Source organism: Lissotriton helveticus, chromosome 5_1, assembly GCF_964261635.1.
Source record: "Lissotriton helveticus chromosome 5_1, aLisHel1.1, whole genome shotgun sequence".
Classification (NCBI taxonomy): Eukaryota; Metazoa; Chordata; class Amphibia; order Caudata; family Salamandridae; genus Lissotriton; species Lissotriton helveticus.
In genome coordinates, this window is record NC_136065.1 from 1,661,613,565 (window position 1) to 1,661,637,772 (window position 24,208).

Here is a 24,208-nt window from a genome sequence, read left to right on the forward strand (position 1 = left end):
CCACACTGGCGACGAGGCCGGTCTGAGCTCACGCGTGCCTGGCCGCACACACCCTGCGGTGCCGCAGCGCGTGGTGTCAGCAGCAGAGCCCACCCGCTTTAGCTCCAGCGCCGAGCTCCGGCTTGAGACCCGCCCACGCGTCTCCCAGTCGGGAGCGCCTTCGGCTGGCGGGGCTCGCCGGGAGCATCTCTCGCAGCCATCCGGCCCTCAGCGGGTTACGGGTGAGTCGTTTTCCCCCATCCGCCCGCCTGTGCGGTCTCGAGCGGCCTGCCTCGCCCAGCGTGCTCCCTCTGCGGTGGTCTCCACTGTGAGGAGCCCCGCGAGCGCCGCCGCTGCGCGCATCAACCCCCAAGGGGAGGGGCGAGAGGAGAAGCGGAGAGCGGCAAAGCCCCGCGGCCGGCAAGGAAGGCCCGGTTTGAACACCCGCGTCGAGCAACACTGGGTGCTAGGCCCGCTGCACGCTAGAAGCCTCGGCAGGCCCGACGGGCCACACGAACATTGTACGCCCTACCCCCAACCAGCATTGGCAACACCAAGGGCCCGGTACACAATACGCCTTGGCAAAACCAACAGGCTACATGGACGTAGCAAACCCTGTCCTCTACAGGAAGCATTGGCAACGCCAAGCGCCCACACGGGCAATCCTAAGCCCCACCTGAACAATCGCCCTGCGCTTTTCCGTGCTATTGTTGTGGGGGAGAAAAGGAAACAAGCAGCAGCTGGCCCCCTCTCGGCCATACACATAAGCCGTAGTCTGTCAGCTGGTCACGGCAAGAGGGAGAGGCGCGTCAGACACCCAAGCCAGTACCAGACAACAGGCACAGAGCAGGAAACATGTCCAATGCTGCGCCTGGAGCAGGCCAAGCCCGGGCAGGACAGAATCCACCCGCAGTGGTCGTCCCGCCACCCGTGGTAGTCGCACCGCCGCCACCGGGCCAGAACCAGGCTTGGGCCTTCGCACCAATATCACACACCCACATGCACGCGGGCGCAGCGCCAGCCCCCCATTCAGCGAAGCGGCGGACGCTGCAACGGCGGCGCCGAGATGGAAGGCGTGGGTAGGAAGGCTAAACCTTTACTTCAAAGGCACCCGGGAGACTGATGGAACAGTCAAGAGGTCGCTCCTCATCCTGTACGGAGGTCTAGAGATCTACGACCTGTTCGAGACGCTCCCCAACACCGGACCAGAACACGACTACGATGCCGCGTCGCTGCACTTGACGCACATTTTGATCCCCAACTCAACAACGACTTCGAAAAATTCAAATTCAAAAGAGCGTGGCAGACCGAATCAATGGACATGTTCTGCGCCGGCTGGCCAAAACCTGCCCGTTCACCAACCCGAGGGAGGAAATCCGAGACCACCTAATAGTGGGCTGTCGCTCAAAACTATTGAGGAAGCTTATTCTCCGACGACCTGGAATATCGCTAGATGAGATACTGATTCTGGCTAGGTCACACGAACTCTTGGACGCAAGAGCAGAGGAAATGGAGGTCGCTCTACGAACACTGGTGGTGGCGCCGGCTATGACCAGAGCAACGCCGATTTAAGGAGGAGAAAGTCAACGCTATCCAGAGGAGACCCCAGACAGTCCGCCCACGAGCCACTGCCTCCCGGGAGAGCCAATGCTGGTACTGTGGTGAAGACCACCCAACGACGGCGACATGTGGGGCAAAAGGAAAGACGTGTTTGAAATGCGGCCGACTAAATCACTTTGCCGCAGTGTGCCGAGGAGGAAAGTACAGACCAGCAGGTCCGCGGCCCAGGACCGTGACGCACCGCGTTCGGCAGCTGTCGCTCAACCAAGAATCATCTCCCCCAGATAGTGAAGCCCAAGAGAGACGACTCCGGTATGAAGACGACGAGGTGTATGTCATCTCCTACGTCAGCAGGGCATCAACCAAGAGGAGGCCGCCGCCCATGTGTTCAGTCTCCATAGAAGGCACGGAGATGAGAGCCCTCATCGACACAGGGGCCTCAGTAAATGTCATGGACTCAGACCAATACGACAAGATGTCTCCCAAACCCCCTCTTGCACCTTCTAACGCCAGGATCTACACATACGGTGGCACCGAGCCGCTGCCGCTCAGAGGAGTAATCCAGACGACCGTTGTAAATGGCGAATACTCCACAGAAACACGTTTTCACATCACGGAAGGGAAAAAGGGCACCCTGCTGAGCTGCCACACGGCAGAGGACCTTGGGCTTGTATTCTTTGCGAACCAAGTGCACCAGGCAGACGCAGACATCCTGCTGAAGGAATTCCCAGCATTATTCCAAGGCCTTGGGAAGCTAAAAGGGAGAAAATTCAAGCTCCACATAGACACCTTTGTACGGCCGGTAGCCCTCCGACACAGACGGGTGCCATTCAATCTGAGACCACAGGTGGAAGAAGAACTCCAGAAATTAGAAGACCTGGGAGTGATAGAAAAGGTGTCGGGCCCGACACCCTGGGTATCCCCGTTGGTAGTAGCGCCCAAGCCAAAACAACCTGGGGCGATCAGGCTGTGCGTTGATATGAGGTTGCCTAACGTGGCCGTCAAACGGGAGAGACACATCACCCCCACCATGGACCACATAGTGGCCGACCTAAATGGGGCCAAATAGTTCTCGAAGCTGGACCTCAACTCTGGATACCATCAACCTGAACTGGAACCAGCGTGTCGGTATATAACTACCTTCTCAACCCATGTAGGACTACGTCGCTACAGACGACTGAGCTTCGGCGTATCATCCGCCGCAGAGGTGTTTTATAACGCCATACGCGAAGTGTTGTCCGGGCTGAGCGGAGTGATCAACCTCAGCGATGACATCCTAGTATACTCTGCAACCCTTGAAGAACACCATGCACACCTGAGGGCAACCCTCCAAAGGCTAGTAGACAGTGGACTGACCCTACACCGATCAAAATCCTCCTTTTATCAGGAATCAATAGATTTCTTCGGGTACACCTTCACCAGGGAAGGACTGAAAGTTGACCCCAAGAAGGCGGAAGCGATCAAAGCAGCCAGCACTCCGCAGAACCCCACCGAGGTGCACAGCTTCCTGGGCATGGCCACTTATTGTGGCCGGTTTATCCCAAACCTAGCAGTTCTCGCAGAGCCCCTAAGAGCCCTCTCGCGGCTGGACCACAAATGGGAATGGACAGTATCGGCGAACAAAGCTTTTCAAGACATCAAGGCAAATCTCCTAGACACAACAGTGATGGCCTATTTCCAACCCCGTCGCAAAACAGAGCTGATAGTGGATGCCTGCCCGGTGGGCCTGGGTGCAGTACTCCTGCAGGAACACGGACTGGAGACATGGAAACCAGTAGCATGCGCCAGCAAAGCATTGTCTGACACAGAAACTCGGTATGCCCAGATCGAAAGAGAAGTGCTGGCCATAAAATGGGCATGTCAGCACTTCCACCTATACATGTGTGGCCAAGAGTTCACCGTTGTGACGGACCACAAGCCGCTGTTGCCACTGTTCGCGGGGTCCTCCAGGCTGGCACCCCCACGGATAGAGCGCTGGGCCGTCCAGCTACAAGGATACAACTTTAGGATTGTCTTCCGACCTGGACTACACAACCCAGCTGATTACCTATCCCGACACCCCGACGTCACCGGCCAAAATCCCCCACAGGAAGATGGCACGGATGCAGAGGAATTCGTCCACATGATCTCGCAAGCGGCATGTCATGAAACCATGACGCTGAAGGAGATAGGGGAAGCGACTGCAAAAGATGAGACACTGTCCAGAGTCCGTCATGCTCTTGAAGGAAACCGCTGGGCACACTTCCTGGACAGAGCGCAAAGCCTGCGGCCAGAAATCAGGCATACAGGCCAACAGCTGTGGCAAGTCCGGAGCGAGCTAAGTGTGGGGGACAAAGGAGTCATCCTCAGAGGACATCTGATCGTAATACCTGAGGACCTTCAACAGAGGATACTAGCGCTGGCTCACTTTGGTCATCAGGGAATGGCCAAGACGAAAGCCCGCCTGAGAAGCAAGGTATGGTTCCCCGCCATGGACAGCCTAGTCGAAGAGATGGTGCGCTCCTGCCACGCCTGCAGAATCACTGGCATCAATCCAGCACCCGCACCAGTACTCACTGAAGATGCTCCCCGGACGCTATGGATACACCTCAGCATCGATTTTGGGAGTTTCCCCGACAGCCGGAACACGTTAGTCAGTCAGATTAGCTTTATTCGATTTTTAGTTTTAAAAAAACCATAAAAGCAACAACAATACATAAATAAATATCTCAACATTTCATTATGAAGTTAATATCAACTCTTAAAACAGGATTAAATCAGTGTGACGAGTCAGCTAAACAATGTTCATACATATTCAAGGCTAATTAGAGGCTGAGGGTTAATGGCACAGGGTACACAAAATCCCCTTCTCCAGGAATTATAGTTCATTGTCGTTGGTCTTGACAATGGAAACTCGGATAAAAATCAAACAAGTCCCGAATGCAAATGGGGCCATCTCCTTCTTTTGGCTTGCAAAATCGTAGGTAAGGGACGGTGTTTCTATACTTAAATTTGATTAACACCAAGTCCCCTGAAATATCTTTGGGCAACGTACCTAGCCACCCCACCCTCCTGACGCTCAGGATTCCACCATCCAGGTCAGGTGGCAAGGGTCTGTTGTGCTTTAGCCAGAAAATGACCTTATTTAACAGGTCCTGGTGTGTTTCGAGTTTGCCCTGGCTAAGTGCAGGGACCCCAGAGAGGACAGTCACGTATGGGGCAGCTTCGGGGGGTAAATTGATGCGATGCCTTCTTTCTAAAGTGGTCCTGGCCGGTGCAGATTTTAATGTCAGATTAGGGCCAGTTGGGATAGGTATAGTAAAAGGTAGTTCTAAAGTTTGGACGTTCCTGCATACAGTGGACATGGACTTTTCATGGTTGATGGGAGGATTGGAGCAAATAGGTATAACTGATTTGTTGATTGGTGGAGGGTTCCTTTTGAGTGTGTTTTCAATACTGGTCAGCCTGTCCCCTAGATCGTTAATTTTTGTAACCAGGGGTGATATGGCTGATATTAACAATTGCTCAAACTGAGCCAGTAAGGACAATTGGAGGGGTGATAAAGGGTCGTCTGTTCTATACACAGCTTTATCCACCATGGAAGTGATTGGGTTAGAGGGGGATGGTGTAGAGCTGGTGCATGATTTTTGGACGTTAGATTGGTTCTCATTGTCTTTTTCCTCCTCGTGCTTCCTTTTACAATTTGGACCCCGGGGCAGTGTATTGACTTGAGATTGGTCTTTATTAAAAGGTAAAGGTACATCCCGTGGAGTGCCGTTTGGGTAGTCAGCGTCTCTACCCATAATAGGGGGGGTTGATACGTCCGGGGCATACTTGGTGCCACACAGGGCATTCAGCTCCTCCCAGATGGACATGGTTAATAGAAATTAAGACTCCAAAAGTCCAAAAGCGACAATAGGCAGTACAGTGCAAGACAGGTAAGAAAATAAAACGTCTCTATACCTCCTCCTTGGAGAGATTCAAGTGGGGTGGCCCGTCCCGTCCTCCTCTGGCCTCTGAGGGCCGTAGAGGGCCCGCCCTTTGTCCGGGCTTCGTCCGGCGTTGGTCCCGCGCTGCGTTCCGCGCTGCGTCAGCCGGCGAGGTGTCTTGAGCGCCGGTGGGCGTGCCTCTATGCTGGGATGGTCCTGCACGGGCTCCTGGGCAATGGAGTCCCGTGCGTCACTCAGGCGGGTAAAGCGGGGCTCCTCCTGGAGCTGGGACAGCTTCCCTCACTGTGTGCCTCTACCGGCGCTGCGGGACCCGCGCCAGCGGGTCCGGCGAGGTGTCTTGAGCGCCGGTGGGCGTGCCTCTATGCTGGGATGGTCCTGCATGGGCTCCTGGGCAATGGAGTCCCGTGCGTCACTCAGGCGGGTAAAGCGGGGCTCCTCCTGGAGCTGGGACAGCTTCCCTCACTGTGTGCCTCTACCGGCGCTGCGGGACCCGCGCCAGCGGGTCCGGCAAGGTGTCTTGAGCGCCGGTGGGCGGGTGGGCGTGCCTCTATGCTGGGATGGTCCTGCACGGGCTCCTGGGCAATGGAGTCCCGTGCGTCACTCAGGCGGGTAAAGCGGGGCTCCTCCTGGAGCTGGGACCGCTTCCCTCACTGTGTGCCTCTACCGGCGCTGCGGGACCCACGCCAGCGGGTCCGGCAAGGTGTCTTGAGCGCCGGTGGGCAGGTGGGCGTGCCTCTATGCTGGGATGGTCCTGCACGGGCTCCTGGGCAATGGAGTCCCGTGCGTCACTCAGGCGGGTAAAGCGGGGCTCCTCCTGGAGCTGGGACCGCTTCCCTCACTGTGTGCCTCTACCGGCGCTGCGGGACCCACGCCAGCGGGTCCGGCAAGGTGTCTTGAGCGCCGGTGGGCAGGTGGGCGTGCCTCTATGCTGGGATGGTCCTGCACGGGCTCCTGGGCAATGGAGTCCCGTGCGTCACTCAGGCGGGTAAAGCGGGGCTCCTCCTGGAGCTGGGACAGCTTCCCTCACTGTGTGCCTCTACCGGCGCTGCGGGACCCGCGCCAGCGGGTCCGGCGAGGTGTTTTGTGGGCGGGTGGGCGTGCCTCTATGCTGGGATGGTCCTGCACGGGCTCCTGGGCAATGGAGTCCCGTGCGTCACTCAGGCGGGTAAAGCTGGGCTCCTCCTGGAGCTGGGACAGCTTCCCTCACTGTGTGCCTCTACCGGCGCTGCGGGACCTAATCGATTCGTTCTCCAAATGCCCGGTGGTGGAAGTAATATCCTCAACGGTGTTTCCCCAGGTCAAGAAGGCCCTGAATCGCATCTTCGCCACTATGGGACTTCCGGACGAATTCAAGTCAGACAACGGGCCACCCTTCCAGGGCAGAGATTTTTAGAACTATCTAGAGAGCCTCCAGATCAAACATCGGAAGGTCACCCCGTTGTGGCCCCAGGCGAATGGGGAGGTCGAAAGACTGATGAGGACATTAAATCGAGCCCTGAGGATCGCAGTAGACAACGGAGAGGATCCTGAAACAGCCCTTGATCAGTTCCTAGGGGCCTATCGGCAGACGCCACATAGCACTACCAAATGTGCCCCCGCGCATGTACTATTCAAGAGAGCACCCCGAGACAGCATCCCGACGGATAGCACGTGGGAACCTGGAGACAGAAATGACGAGGCCATTCAAGCTAGGAGGAGAGCTACGAATCAGAAGGCGAGTGAGGCACGTCACGCCCGAGAGCCGACGCTGCAAGTAGGAGACACCGTGGTGGTTCGGGATCGACACCCGGGATGGAAATTTCGAACACCCTACGAGCCAGAGGTGTGGATTGTAGACAGAGTCCAAGGGACCATGGTCACCGCCCGGCGAGACGGGCAGGTGGTGACCCGCAATGTGTCTTGCTTTAAGAAGACGAGAAGACAAACGACGGATCAAGAATCGACGGAGGATCAGGAGACAGGAGTGGTCTGGACTTTGGGGCACCATTCCCAGGGTCACCACTGGCAATGCAAGAAGGGGAACCTTCACCTAGAACGGCGACTCAGGGCACCGGAGTTGATTCCAGCAGACCGAGCACGGTCATGAGTGGTGCCAGTGCAGAGGCGACCCCGGCTGGGGTTGCGGTGTCCCCATTTGCCCGAAGTCAGCGGTACAGCCTGCGATCCAATCCAAGACCCAGCCAGAAGTTGAGAGACTTCGCCTGGATGTCTCCTTGAGGTGAAGAGAGACTTGAAAGAACAGACTAAATTGAAGGAGGGATGTAGAGAGCCATCCGGGCTCTCCCAAACAATGTTTCCACTTACACATGCATCCAGGCATACCCTGGGGCGGGCTCGCACCGGGGTATAAATAAAGAAAGCGGAAGACCGCTCGAGGTCTTCCGGCTACCCTGTATCCACAGTGTCCGTGTGGGTCTGTCCTGTGCTACCCCAGCAGCCACGTGCTAGGCCCTGACCTGGCCCTCCACACCTCCCACCTCCTACCAGCGACCCTCCCAGGACCTTCTTAATGGAGGTCGCAGAGATGGTGCACAGCAGGCGTGCCAATGGACTGCGCCCAGCACCAGGAACCCTGGCCATCCTATCACCCACAGAGCTCCGAGCTCTGGACCCCGGATGCTGCAACAACAACTGCTGCATCCCATTGCCATGATCAACGGTAGGACCTTTCATCTGTCGCCACTGCCTCTTCTGCAACACCGGAGCAACCAACCATGCCGGAAACACTACTAACACAACCAAATCCACCCTGCCAACTGAGACCGCCACAGTACAACTCCAGTGTATCCTACTCAATACTAGGCAAACATGCCACAGAGGACTGAGACACAATCTCATCCCTCACCATGGACGTCATCTTCCTCACAGAGACCTGCCTAAACCCTGCCTCCACGAATGACATCGCCAATGCCACCCCCGAAGGCTACAAGATAACACATCAGGACCGAACCAACAAATACTGTGGACATCATCCACTGTACTACCTCAGTCTAATCTACCTAGATAATGGAGCATCTCAACTGTCAAAAAGCACTATCAGAGGCACCCTTGTCTACAGATCACCAGTACCACACCCCAGCTTCTGCAACGCCATCCCTAACCTCACCACCCGATCACCATAAACTATGAGAACTACATTTTCCAAGGAGATTTTAACTTCCACCTCAACGACTCCAGTGACACCAACGCTGCTGATCTCCTGGAAAGCATGAGCAACATCGGCATCACGCAACTTGTCACTGATGCTACCCACATCACAGGGCACACGCTCAACACCATTTTCACGTCTCCGCTCACCTGAACCAACTAGTTAAGCATCCACTGCACCATCTCAGGAACTACCAACACAGGAAACCTTACACCCCCAGCTCCACATGCAGGAACTGTAAACAAAAAATTCAGAAGACCTGTGGAAGAAGACTCAACTCCCACGTCACAGGCACATCATCCAACCCTGATCAGGCTGCAAAGAACTTCTCCCAGTGGATCACATGTGCTGACACAGTTGCCCCTGCCAATTCCAAAGTATCTGCCAGAAGAACCAGTTGCTTTACCACGGAGCTGAAATCTTCACAACAAAACTGCCAGCAACTAGACAGGAAGTCTGCTCCAGTAAAGAGACTGGAGACCACATTACCTTTAAGACAGCACTCATCCAGTAGCACCGCCTCCTGAATAATACAAAGAATAATGCCCTAGCAGACAACATAGAAGCCAGCAAAAACCGCAGCAAGGAGCTCTTTGCAATCATGAAAGAGTTCTCAAACCCCACAGCTGCCAAGGAACGTAATCATATCCTCCAAAGAACTGTGAAACCCTAGCGGATTTCTTCCACAACAAGATCTCCGACATCTATGAAAACTTCGAACCCCTACCCTTTGCCGCTGACAGCATCTGCTTGCTAACACCCATGAACCCAAACCCCGAACACCTGCTTACCCACTGGGATTCTCTCACGACTCAAGCCACAATCTCCATCATGAACTCCATGCATTTGGGAGCACCCACAGACCCCTGCCCCCACCACGCCTTCAACCTCCGGAATGAGACTATTAGCGATGAGCTCAAGAAAGCCGTTAACCCTTCCATCACCGCAGGCTCCTTCCCTGAAGACTGGAAACCTGCTGAAGTGAGGCCCCTCATGAAAAAGATGTCCGCTGACCCAGCAGATTTTGAGAACTACTGGCCCATCTCAAGTCTTACCTTTCTAGCAAAGGTTCACCTGAAGGCAATCAACCACCAACTCCCTGAACATCTAGAAAGCAACAACTTCCTGGATCCCACTCAATCGGGATTCCAAGACAACCACTGCAATGAGGCACCCCTGATCACAGCCACCAATGATATCGGGGCCCTCCTGGACCACGACGAAGCAGCAGCCCTCATCCTCCTGGACCTGTCAGCTTCCTTCGATACAGTCTCCCATCACATCTTAATCAACATACAACACCCCTTCTGAATCCAGGAAGATGTTCTAAAATGGATCACCTCATACTTCACCAGAAGATCCCAGGGATTTACTCTCCCACTGTTCACCTTGGAACCCGAGAAGATTATCTGCAGCATCCCCCAAGGATCATCCCTCAGCCCGACCCTCTTCAACATGTACATGACCCACCTGGCCAGCACCGTCTAATCACACAGACTCCACATCATCTCCTACACCAACGACAACTAGCTCATTATTTCCCTGTCCGAAGACCACTCCACCCCAGAGCCAACTTCCACAGATGCATGATGAATGTTGCCGACTGGATGAACACAAACTGTCCCATGCTCAAAACGGACAAGACTTAAGTCCTCATCTTTGGGAACACCTCACCCTGGAATGATGCATGGGGGCCTGCTAAACTCTGCCCTTCCCTCACCCCAACAGACCACGACCGCAACCTCTGCATCCTCCTGGACATCAAGCTCTCCATGAAGAATCAGGGGAGTGCAAGCTCTCCATGAAGAATCAGGGGAGTGCAGTCTCATTCGCCTGCTAATGTAGTTATCTGGACAATAATGGGATCCAGCTATTTGGTTAAAAATACCTCCAGGTATAACACAGGGTTATCCTTATTTGGTGGTACCTTAGGCATGATTAAAACAAAATTATTTGATGGCTAGGGGTACCATGGCCCAACCATATTTAGACAGATAGAATAGAGTGACATTTAGAATTTAAAGTGGACTTGTTAACTTGATAAATGTTTAACTACAGGACCAGACCATGAAGTAAAGTGCAACCCTAAATAGTCACAAAAGCTGAGACATGGAGAGGTAGGAAATAACCTTTCTTTTCCTAATATGATGACAAAGAACACTAACTCGATTTGTACTAGGGATCCTTTGACAGCCCTAAAGAATGCCCCTGACCAGCTTACTGACACTGAGCGGGCAGAAACATGTCAGGACTTTCCAAGAACGGTGGGCCATGGTACCTTAAGACTTCCAATACATTTGTTTTAATTATACCTAAGGTACCCCCAAATAAAGGATACGCCTGTGGTATACCCTTGAGTATTTTTACCAAATAGCTGGATACCAGTATTGACCAGATAACTAATGCATCTTGAGAACTCCCCCACCGACTGGGGTTCAGGACCTGTTTTTTACAAGCTCATTGTTTGTAATACCCCTGTTGCTTATAATACCCCCGCGACAGCTCCCTCGGGTCCAGAATGAAGAATATTGTGCAGGCCAATGGCATTCATGGCGCTGCCTTTTGCTGCGTGGTCCCTAAATACAGTTCAGAATGATGGGGCATTTTGGTGCCCGATAGTGTGGCTGTGTCAGTCCGGGGTGCCTGCAGCCTCTTTTGGCTAGGCTTCATGACTCAAAAATAAAAGATTTTGAAAAACACTAGAAATTAGTCCAAACCAACAACATCAAAATTGTGTACATAACGCGGTCTTAGTCATTTGGGTAGCGCACATTCATTGGTGTGGTCTCGCATCACTACACACATCATACATATAATTATGTAATGCATACAGTGTGTGACTATAATAAATTTACACACAAGCACAGAGTACACAGTATGCAAATGGTAGTAAGCCCTAAAAAATGTGCTTAACATACCATAACACGCTATAAATAACATCAAGTAATTATTAGATATGACTCCACAGATGCACTTAGAAGCTACATTGTAGTAAATGGAGCTACCAATTGCTCTTGAATTTGTGTTTTTGTTTGTTGTCGACTGTGGATGCTGGTGGCCTCCTGTTGACATTAAGGCGCTTTGTGACCTGTCCGACATTTATGCAGCGAAACAGCAGCGTATTGTTTACAAGATCGATAAATACATATGCATCCGTGACAAAATAAACCACGTTCCACATTATGCAAAACTAATGCTTAAATGGGATTTTCCCAACTACTTCTAGCAGATTAGCAGGTGCTATTAGTATGTATATTCTTTATCTATAACAATATTCAGCTCAAGCAGGCATATGTGGTCATTTGTAGGTCAGAGTCTACTAGACATCGCAGCTGTCTGGTTTGCTAAAGACATCTTGGGGATATTCAGAAAGTTTTTTTTTTTTTTTTTTTTTTTAAATTTATTTAAGAGTTTTCAAACAAAAAGAAACAAAAGGTGCAGCCGTTCATTGTAAACTCATCTTGTACCCCACACATTTCATCAGTTGGTAAAAAAGAATCAGTACATTGGCATAAGTAAAAACATGAAATCGGAGAGTTAAAACGTTTCGTCAATAGCAGTTTGTCCATCCAGTGCTGGTCCGTCGTCTTCAGAATGTTTCATCATATAAGCAGAGAACAGACCCCACACATCCTGTGGCCTAGACGCAGTTTGTAATTCTTCTGCAGAACAAGTTAGCTGGTCACGACAATACGCAATATCATGTAACCACTGTTTCAGTTTAGGTGCCGATCTACCACCCCAATGAATGGCAACCCTACGTTTGGCCAGTTGCACCAGCATTGCCACCAATTTACGAGCACCCAACAGAATTTTAGAGATGGTTCCCAACAAACATATCTTCGCTTGAAGATAAAAATGGCTAGCGCAGGCTCAGGGTAGATCAGCAGGATTTAGCAAACAAATGCGTTTTCAAGGCCATTCTAAAAGACAGGAGGTTGCTGTTTCCTCGGATGGCGAAAGGAAGGGCGTTCCAGAGTCTGGCCGCCGAGTGGGAAAAGGAGCGGCCACCCCAGCGGGCTCTATTAATTTTAAAAGAGGTGGCCAGCTGCAGGGTGCCAGAACGAAGGGAACGGGCTGGAACATAGGGCGTGACCAAAGAGTGCAGAAAAACGTCTCACCCATTCGATGCATCACCGTAAACATATAAGTCCAGGCAATAGAATCAAACGCCTGCGCGGCGTCTAGGAGAACCGCAGCCGCTGGCAGTTTGGGAGTCAAAAGAGCATGACCGCAAACAGCGCATGCAAATTGTGCACTGTTGACCTAGTGGAAATAAATATGAAATAGACGAGAGAGACCCCTTTTCACCAGACCAGGGGATTAGAGTACTTTTTACCAGTAAAAAGGAAAGATCCCTTGGTGGACAAAAAAGCCAAAAATTAGTCTGTGTCACCACATAAATTGCAGCCCATGTGTTAGAACTTACAGGTTCATAATTAAAACGTTTATTCCAAGGTAAATGAATAATAATATTTTATTAGTTTAAAAAAAAGAATTTATAAGCATCCTACATACAACAATCAATTTTAAGAATTCATTATCAATAAAAACATGTACAATCATTTGACACTACATGGGACATTACCTCATCCGTACAGAAATTCAAAACCAATCACTGTACTTTTAGCAAACAACAAAAAAATACATATTTCTATACTTCAATCGCACCAAATATAGACTACTAGACAAAGTAACACAGAGAGACAAAAGACCAACACTATTTTTTTGTAATGAAGTCACACATCAGGGTTGAAAGTATTTCCTGGCTAATCCTTGATATATTCAGTTTGTAATATATATAGGATGAGCTGTTCCCCTCGATTATGTAAAATGGAGCGTCGATGCGTTTCGATGGTTAACAATAATATTCCATCTTTTTCAAGACACTTATATATGTCTCTCTTATTGTAAAAGGCACTGATTGGTTGCCACTTTCACTTGGTTCCTTATCCCATGTTATTCCATCCTCTCACGGGTTTCACTTTTCAGCATATTTCAGTTTTTTAACCCGCAGGTTTCTTGAGTGCATGGACACCTCGAGCGATTTTTCTTATACTCTCTTGAATAGAAAGATATGACCAGCGTTTAAAACCAATAAAATCCGGTTGACATCTGCTATAAGGCCACGTGTGCACAGTCTTTCCTTTGTCTTTGAGTTTTAGCAGTGCAGAGATAGTTATATATCGGGCTGTAACTCGCCCAGCTTCAAACGTGTTCTGTATAGGCAAACTGAAAGAACCATGCGATTAGTTTTCCTTCACTTTGTGATTCGAATTTTGGTCTCTTCACTTAAAATACCCTCTGTGATTTATCTTCTCAAATGTAATGTCTCCCTGCAACTCACGCCCGTAGTGTCGTCGTCAAAAAACGCCACACAGACTAATCTTTGCTTTTTTGTCCACCAAGGGATCTTTCCTTTTTTCTAGTGGGAATAAAGCCAGACTGGTCCGGAAGGACCATTACTGGCAACAACAGGCGCAGCCGGGTAGCTAAGATTTTCGCCAGAATCTTTACATCCGTGTTCATGAGTGATAATGGCCCGTATGACTCGCATCAATCTGGTGACTTACCTGGCTTTAAAAGAGCAACTATCAATGCCTCCCTAAGAGAATCAGGAAGCCTCTGCTGGTCGAAAGCTTCGTCATACATAGCCGTTTAATGGGGTAACAGTCCATGTACTCTTTATAGAACTCAGGCGGGAGTCCATCGGTGCCAGCTGCTTTCCCATTAGGTAGAGAAGAGATGGCATCTTTAATCTCCTCGGCTGGTAATGAGTGCATCAGAAAATCCTGTTGACCCGTAGACAACCAGACCAGAGCCACGTCGTCTAAATATTGTGCTATTTCCGATTGATTGATTGAAAAAGCTTTATTCGAGTTATACACTCATAAAAGCACAAGCATACATTTTAAAATTCATACATTTTTAAAATACATTACAATTAAAATTCATATTTCATACACATAAAATACATTTTAAACAATTGTGCAAGCTTTGACAAAAAGAATTTTTAAAATTAATATAAAATTAGTACATATTGGAAGATAGAGCCCTCCTCCTAATAGACCATGCCCACCCCAGGTATTTTGTTGTTCCCAGCACAATAGGCATTTCGGTGGAGGTACAAATAATTCTCAACCCCTCAACACCACTTAATACCCCAAGGTTTCTACAAACTGGGGCTAGCCATACTCTCCTTGGGTTTGCATAGGCCTCACACAGAAATAAGAAGTGAGTAATGCTTTCATTTGGAGCACCACATACCGGGCAACACGAGCTATTAGTACTCCTCCACCTGCCCGTCAATGACCTCAATGGGAGAGAACCTGACCTTAACTGAAAAAATAACTTCCTATCTATCGGGACAGTTATACTGTCCCAATACTGTTCTAGTACAGGTCTCGTTTTAATTTCCATGAATCTACCCCCCATTGTTTCTGCATATGTACTCCTCCAGAGCTTATGTTCTATATAATCCCAATATATGGCCTTAATGATGCTTTTACTTGGGAATACTTCCCCAAGCGGATTTTCCCAAAGGTTAGAGAGACCGAGCTCAGCAAGAACAACCCTGAGCGTCTTCAACCATGATATTTTGTGGAATATGTCTGACTTAACTAGGGCTAAAAACCCATCAGCATAGTGTCGGATCTCTGGGGTCGTCCACAGTCGTCTCCAATAAAGGATAGGCCTTAATCGGGCGCGGTCACTAACCAATCTCCTCCCTAAATCCAAGCCAAGTGGTATTAATGGTGTACTCTGGGGGAGACTCGTTATTCCCCTCAAAAACCTATTCTCTGATATTTGTAGGGTGGGGAGCCTCTCAAACCCCCATACTTCTGCCCCATACAGGGCTGCACCCAGGGCTGTAGCATCGTAAACCATGAGGACTGGTTTTACAGGCCTAATTTTTGATTTCACTTGTTCTGCCCGGAGCGCCCCTGAAATCTGCTGGTGTCTCAGTACCGCCTTCTCAATATGTCGTGACCAACCTGGCTTGCTTGATATCTCTACCCCTAAGTAAGTAAAAACATTTACTACATCAAGCTCGATATTATTCAGAGATACCCTTGGTTGGGATCGGCGCCTTTGACCAAAAACCATCAGCTTTGTTTTGCTAGCATTAACTTCGAGACCATGTTCCCCGCAAAACATATCAAATATATTCAGGGCGCGCTGGAGTCCTGCAGGGGTTTTGGATACAATAAGGGTATCGTCAGCGAACATCAGGATAGGAACCCTGATGCCCGCTAGCGAAGGTGCATCCACACTTGCATCCAACATCCTATCCACGATACCATTGATGAACAGGGAGAAGAGCAGGGGTGCCATTGCACATCCCTGCCGTACACCCCGTCCAACAGGAAAATTAACGGTAGATTCGCCATTACTCCCCCACTGGACTTTGGCGAAGTTGCTTTCGTGAAGACGCATTATTAGAGTGAGCAACTCAAGTGGGACCCCTATCTTTTTCAGGACTGCCCAAAGCTTACTCCTTGGCACCAGGTCGAAGGCAGCCCTCAAATCTACAAATGCGACATAAAGGCTGCCCTCGCCAAGGAGTACAGTCCCCCACCGCAACATGGTAAATCGAAATATTTGATCAACCGTGCTGGTTGCCCGCCTAAAGCCTGCCTGATAGGGGGAGAGGGCATTGTTCTCGTCTACCCAGTCCATAAGTTTATTGACCACCATCTTCCCCACCACTTTTTGGATAGTGGCAATCAAACTTATCGGCCTATAGTTGGCCGGGAGTGACCGATCACCCTTCTTGTGGATCGGTATAATTATTGCCCCCTTCCATATCTCTGGGATTTCAGCCCCTTTAGCTCGAGCATTTCACAGTGAGGTCACATACCTAGCCCACCGCACCTTGTCGTGCTTAAAAATATCTGAGGGAATCCCATCCAAGCCCGGTGCTTTCCCCCCTTGTAGGGTTGAAATTACCAATTCTGCTTCTTTATTTGAAAACAGGTTTCCCTTGCAAAATACCACTGGAATAGGTTCTATGGCCACAATATCCCTGTTTTCTGCATACTGGGGTTTAAAATACTCAACCCATGATGCCGCATTTACATTGTTATCTGGATTATTGGGGGTACCACCTCGGCCCCACTTCATAATTTGCCAAAACGTCTAGAATCCCTTGACCCAGAAGCTTTAAGTAACTCTTCCCAATATTCCTCATCCCACTTTTTCTTGGCCTTGCGGATGCTAACATTGTAGTGTTTACTAGCTATACTAATCAAACCCTTGTCTCTGCTTTTAAGTGCCCTACCCAGTTCCAATCTGGTTGACCTGCACTGTTTATTAAACCACCTCGCCATTTTAACTGGGGCTTTTCTATTTACCTTATTTAATCTAGTAAAATGTGGTTTTATAAGAGAAAAAAACGTATCGTGTATAGCTGTTATTGAAGAGGAACCAGGTGTTACGGGATTTATTATTTCCATGGCTGCAATTGCTTTATCCACCTCCGAGACTATGTAGTCCATGGAAGCCACATTTGCCAATACATTTGGCCATTTAACTCTTCGTGTATCATTGGCCATAACCGGTACAACATCGCTACGCGACTCTGGTTTGTCAGGCATGACCCTCCACCAGGAATGGGTGACGCAAAGGGGATTATGATCACTTTCTAATCTACCCTTGATTTCCATATCATCTACCCCACACCATAAATTAAGGCTACAAATGACATAGTCTATTCTACTTTTACTATGACCATTGTCAAATGTACAATTGCCTCCCTGGTCGCTCTTTGTCCTTCCATTGAGGGCCCTCAAGCCATATTCCAAACATAGCGCGTTCAGTAGCAATATATCTTTTGTCCACCGCTTAACTGGTACAAGATTCAAGTTTGGGACACCCCATTGGAAATCTTCCTCCTGCCCTAATGGATGTTCCGTATTTTCCAACGGCTCGAAGTTCCTATTAAGGTCGCCCGCCATAACCACTCTATTTCCCAGAGACTGCTATTTCCTCTTTGCTAGCTGTGGGCCGGGTTACATACATATCTTTATAATGCTTCACAAATTGACCGAGAATACCCTCCGTGTCAGAATAGGAAGTGTCCCCCTCCGAGATTGCCTGCACCATACAATGCCGTGCCCATGTCTGCCCCCCTCCCCATAATACCTAGCTTTACAGTACCGTGACAGATGCCTTACTTCCTGGTCTACCAACTCATTATACTCTGACACCTTTTCACGGATTGTAACCAGGATGGCATTCTCTGGCGCCTCCTCGTATTGATGTTCCAATTCCATTGAGTCTTTCTCTATCCTTTTCATGGAATCCCGAAGAGATTCGAGCACGCCAGCATGCAGGCCTATACACGCCCCACGGATAGTCACCTTGAATGCACTGCCCATACTTTGCACTGATCCTAAATTCTCAGTAAACTAATGTTCTATAGCATCTCTTATCCCTTCCTTAAATACTGGGTCTAACAGCGCCGAGGGCTGCAATCTCCATTGAAATGGAGCAGGAGCATAAGCCGGCATCTTCATGACGAGCAACACAGGTGCGTGATCGGATAATGTGCGGGGCAGATGTGCCATCCAGGTAACCCTTGAGCTAATGTTGTGCGTTGCACGCCAGTAATCCAGGCGGGACCATGTGTTGTGTACAAGAAAAGCACGTACCCTCTCTCAACCCAGGATGCCTCCGCCTCCAAACATCAGTAAGACCATGGTCACACATCCCATCCCGCACCGCCTGCACAGCTTTTATAATAGTGGAATTGACTTGCGAGTGATGATCCATCTCTTGGTTCAACACCACATTGAAATCCCCCCCCCCCACATTTGATGGCTGAGGATACCAACACATATATTCTGTACCACAGCATTTTAAAAAACTCCGGATGGTCAATATTCGGGCAATAGACATTCACCATCGTGATCAAAGTGCCACATAACGTGCCCTGCGCAATAATATCTACCACTATCATCAAACTCTACATGACTACTCTCAAAGGGGATATATTTTTTAACTAACACCATCACCCCCCCGCGCATAAGAGGAGTATGTAGATGCGAATCTTGCACCAGCCCCCTTTTAGGTCACATCAGATGCAGTATGCCTACTGAGATGAGTCTCTTGTAATAACGCAACTTGAACAAATATGCCACTACCTGCCTAGTTTTTTTTGGACTGTTCAACCCTCTGATATTCCACGTAATCCAAGTAAGTTTCCCTGATTCTACCATTACCCTTCTTTCTGAGGCATTACATGAAACACATTATCATCCATTACAATACCACACTTTCGAAGTACTGAAGAAGTAGCACAATTTACACCGCTGCACCTGTAAACAATCCTGTAAACTCCCCATTCCCCAACCACCCACCCATCCCAGCACCCCAACCATGCCGAGGACATCCCCAAGAAAAACAACCAACAAGCAACAACATTCTGTCCCACCCATCGTGAGAACAACAACCCTCGTGGGACCACCTCCCGATACAAAATCACTTTGGGGTGCACCCACATGAAGGACACCAGAGGCCCAGCAATCCCCCCAATGTAGTGAGGGGAGGATGGGGCAACAGTATCATCTCCCTCCCTTTTGAGATCCTATAGAATAATTACATCTGCACTTATTTTAATAGTCATAAGCATTACAATAAGCCTTTTGGACCTCGCAAACCTGCCCCAGAAACATGATGTACGATTTCCGAACTGTCCCCAACAGCACTAAGTTAACATGAACTGCAGCAACCCCCTCCCGGCAGTCATGACTGCCATGACAAATGGATGAACAGTGTACCCTTATGCCCCCAGAATACAGAATGGAACCTGCAGAATGTTCCCAACGTAATCAGGATTGTACCACACCCAATACATGAAGAGGCAATTGTACAACAAGCCACTAGTGCTCTGTCCTTGCATCTCAAACCTGGCAGACCTTGACCATTCTGCTTCATCCAGTAGGTCTTGCGTGCAGCTGATCAATCTTCATTATCCGCCTCCTCACCATCCGCTCTGCGCGTGCTTTTGCGCTCCATTTGTTTGACGTATTGCATAGCATCTTTTGGGGTCGTGAACAATCGGATCTTACCACCATGCTGGATCCGAAGACGCACTGGATATAGCCTGGCATACTGTATTTCCAGGGTTTGCAGCCGCTTTTTTACCGACTGGAACTCCCTCCGCGCCTGCTGCAACGCCGCCTTGAAGTCTGGGAGCAGCTGCACTGTCACTCCCTGATAAGTGGTAGTGCCCATCTCCCTCGCCAAACGAAGCGCTGTGCCACGATAATTAAGCAACCTCGCTATTATGTGACGAGGGGTTGCCCCCAGAACAGGTCGAGGTGCCAACGACCTGTGCGCCCGTTCAACCACCAGCATTCCTGAAAACTTCTCTGCTCCAAAGAGTGTCTTAAGCATGTCCTCGACGTATAGCTCCATCCTCCCCTCATTCGTAGATTCTGGAACCCCAAGAATGCGTAGATTATTACGCCTGGACACAACTTCTAAGTCCTCATTCTTTGCATTTATCACAGCCAGCAGCTTCTCCTTTTGCACACATTTTAGCTGTACTCTCAACTTTGTCCTTCGCATTCGAAATGCGCTGCGCAGCTTCTGTCAGTCGCACTCCCTGCTTATCCAGCTTGGATGCCATACTATCCATGCGTATGTTTAGAGTGTCTATTTTACCATCGATGGTCTGCAAACTCTGTTGCATGGACTCTAACACGCACTACAACTTACTAGAGCTGCCAGCCTCCATGTCCGTTTCCATGTCTGACGCAACTTGTGACGCTACTTTTTTGAGGCGCCTTGACTCAAAAGTTAACTTGGGTTGCAACTGCTTATCCAGTTTGCCCATCCCGCCTTCGTGGCAGACAAAAGCTCCAACACACTGCATTCCGACCAATACACTCCACCTGCTCCCCTATACCAATGGGCCGCAGACTTACGTCAGGCAATGGAGATCAGGCGTCACAAATCCCAGCCTCTCCAGCTGTTTACTTTCCCAGAATAGTAGCTACACAATTCACCATGTATGTGACACCGTACTCATGCCTGTCCTGAAGACGCCAATGCTGACCATGGCAGTTAATAATACAGACGCAGAAGAAATGTAAAGATCAGCAATGAGCAACTGTCTCCACCACCGGCAGACAGACCATCCCAACAGGCACCACTCCTTAGCAGGGTGATAGGCAAACTCACTTTCGCTAGTTCTGTGAGCTATGGTCAGGCACCCCGCCACTCACATACACCTCTGGTAGTCACCGATGCTGTTTAAGTAGCTGCAAAGGTCATAATCCTCCATCCAGGGTGGGCAAGCCCACAAGCCGCATGTTCCCTTCCACGTGCCAGCAGCCGCAGCCTCCACTATCCTCCAGAGCCACCGTGAGGAGCTATTTGATAATGGCGCGCTGATATGAGTCGTCCAGAGCAGTCCGTGAAATGCAGGGCGCAGCGGTAATAATCATATAGGCCATCACATCCGATACACGTTGAGTGGGGCCAAGGCTGCAGACAACGAACGGCTGAGCGCTGTGCGACAGCTCACCAATCTCCCTGTCACTTCGGCCCAACAGCCCGCGCTCACCCTCTGCCTCACTCCACCATCCGTTACAGCAAAGGGAGGGCGTGGAATTTTCCCAGCTTCATATCCTAACTCGCTGACAGTTATGCCGCCCGCAGCAATACCTGTCGTGAGCCGACGCTCACCTGCTGCGGTGGCTCCTGCATTCAGCCCAGGCGGCCCGCTCGTATCGCTCTTTCCCCTGCGGCCTCCAAGCGCAGAGCACCAGCACCTGACAGCCCGCGCCCGGGCAGCAAGGCAGACACAAGCCCACTCTCCTTGGCAGGGATCCCATCCAGCGGGGCCGCCTCACCGTCCTTACCGTGCTGTCTCTCTTATGGCTTCACAAGCTCTCCGTCAATGTCAGCTGCGGCAGAAGCAGCGCAGCACGTCTTCGCCAGCCGCCTCACTTCTCAAGCAGCCCAGGCCACCATTTCATGCAGTCAGCACGAGGAACCACCATCAGGCACCTGCAGTACCGCCTGTCCACAGATCTTCGCTGCCAGGACACCAATAAATTGCCCACAGGTAGAGGGATCACAGCCACAGCATAAGGTCGGTAGATGTTGGGCAGAAAGGCAGGTTATTTGAAGGATTATGGCCCGACCAGCAGAGCTGCACTAATGTGCGGCCATCTTGCTTCGGGCACTCTAGCGCCCCCTGGGGATATTCAGAAAGTTAACCTAGGAATTCATTCCACCCATTGCTTACCATTTGCTTTGTGATTTCTTCCTCACAATTTCTGGCTTTGTTTATGTAGGCTTTATTTCCTTAAGGCTGTGCAGCTCAAGTTTGTCCCTCCTGTTGCCCAAACCTTGTTTACTGTATTCTTCCACAACCTCGCTTACAGTAAACAGACCTTTATATCTTGTTCTTAACTTGTCACATTTGCTGTGCATTCAAAGAGAGAGGTCAAAGGTCAGGGTGTGTCTTCCAGGAATCTTGGCTTTTATTGACTTCAAAGTGAGAGGATTTGTGTGGATTTATGTGGCAATCATGCTGGCTCTGGAGAAGTGCTTGAATAAGTCTGTATGATAGTGTTTTCTTTCTAGCACACATGTAAATGACCTGTGCTGCTGATCAAATCAATACACTAGATGATATTTCCACACATTGTTAGTGCACCTTCAAACTTTTTATCAGTGAAACTGTATGTGAGTGCAAATGTAATGGCCATTTCATTTGAGGATGTGTTGTCTGTAAAGGCAGTACTCTGCTATACCATGCATACTCTGTTACCCCGGTCCATTCTACTCTGCACCACTCCACTGTACTCTACTCTTCACCCCTCTACACTATGCCACAAGGCATCACTGCACTATTCTCTGCACCACTTCGCTCTATGCCTTTCTACTGTACACCAGTCCACTCTGCTCTCTGGCATTGCATTCTACCCCAAACTACTATACTATGCACCACTGCACTCGCTGCTACTGTACTATATTCCACTCCGTGCCACTAAACTCAAAGCTACCCTGCTCTGCAACAGTATACTGTAAGCCACTGCACCCTAACCCAGTTCACTCTACTATGCACCACTTCACTGTCTGCCAGTGCACTCTATGCCAGTCCCCACAACGCCACTCTAACCTACTCGGCACCACAACAAGTTGTAAAACTGCACTCTATGCCACTCCGCTCTGCCACTGCACTCTATGCCAATGCACTATACACTACTGTGCTCAAAACTGATGCACTGAACGCCAATCTACTCCGCACCACTGCACTGTACACCATTGTCCTCTGTCACTGCACTTTACGCCACTCTATTCTACTCTGCGTCACTGCACTCTGTCATTATACTCTGTCCAACACACTCTATGCTACTCTATTCTGTGCCACTGCACTCTATGCCACTCTATTCCATGTCACTCTACTATACACCACTGCACTCTGCAACAGTATACTCTGAAACACTGCGCTCTCTGCCACTTAACGCCTCTGAACCTTGATTGTTTCACTCTACCCCACTGCACTCTATGATAATCAACTCTACTGCACCCCTGCCATGCCCACACCACGTCTTCAACAAGGCCGACTCCACCATCGCACCCCAACTCCGGAACATCATCAACGCCTCCTTCAACACCGCCACCTTCCCGGAGAGCTGGAAGCACGCCGAGATCAGCGCCCTCCTGAAGAAACCTACAGCGGACCCCACCGATCTCAAAAACTTCCGCCCCATCTCGCTCCTCCCTTTTCCTGCTAAAGTCATTGAGAAGATCGTCAACAGACAGCTGACCGCCTTCCTCGAGACGAACGGATCCCTCGACCCCTCGCAGTCAGGCTTCAGAGCCAACCACAGCACCGAGACCGCCCTCATCGCAGCCACCGACGACATCCGGGCCCTGCTCTACAAGGGGGAAACAGTGGCCCTCATCCTCCTGGACCTCTCCGCTGCGTTCGACACGGTCTGCCACCGCACCCTAGTCCAGCGCCTCAGCAACATCGGTATCCAAGAGAAGGCACTGGAGTGGATCATCTCGTTCCTCGCCGGAAGAACACCAAGAGTCCGCCTCCCCCCGTTTTGCTCCGAGGCCACCGAAGCCATCTGCGGCGTCCCGCAAGGATCTTCTCAGCCCCACCCTCTTCAACATCTACATGAAACCTCTCGCAGCCATCGCACGCCAGCACAACCTCAACATCATCTCTTACGCCGACGACACCCAGCTGATCCTCTCACTCACCAGAGACCCCGACACCGCCAGAACCTGCCTACACGAAGGGATGAAAGACGTCGCCGAGTGGATGAAGGACAGCCGCCTGAAACTGAACTCGGACAAGACGGGAGTCCTCATCCTGGGATCTTCGCCCTCCGCCTGGGATGACTCCTGGTGGCCCCCAGCCCTGGGCACCGCACCCAAGCCAACCGACCACGCACGCAACCTGGGCTTCATCCTGGACCCCTCCCTCTCGATGACCAGACAAGTCAACGCCGTCTCCTCATCGTGCTTCAACACCCTGCGTATGCTTCGCAAGATCTTCCGCTGGATCCCGACCGAGACCAGGAAGACTGTCACCCAGGCACTCGTCACCAGCCGA

The 24,208-nt window shown here is 50.4% G+C and overlaps 1 protein-coding gene across 4 annotated transcripts in view; it reads left to right on the forward strand.

Annotated features, from left to right (window-relative positions):
- REM2 (RRAD and GEM like GTPase 2) overlaps nt 1-24,208 on the forward strand; it is a 278,221-nt gene that overhangs the window by 242,039 nt on the left and 11,974 nt on the right. The window lies entirely within an intron of this gene.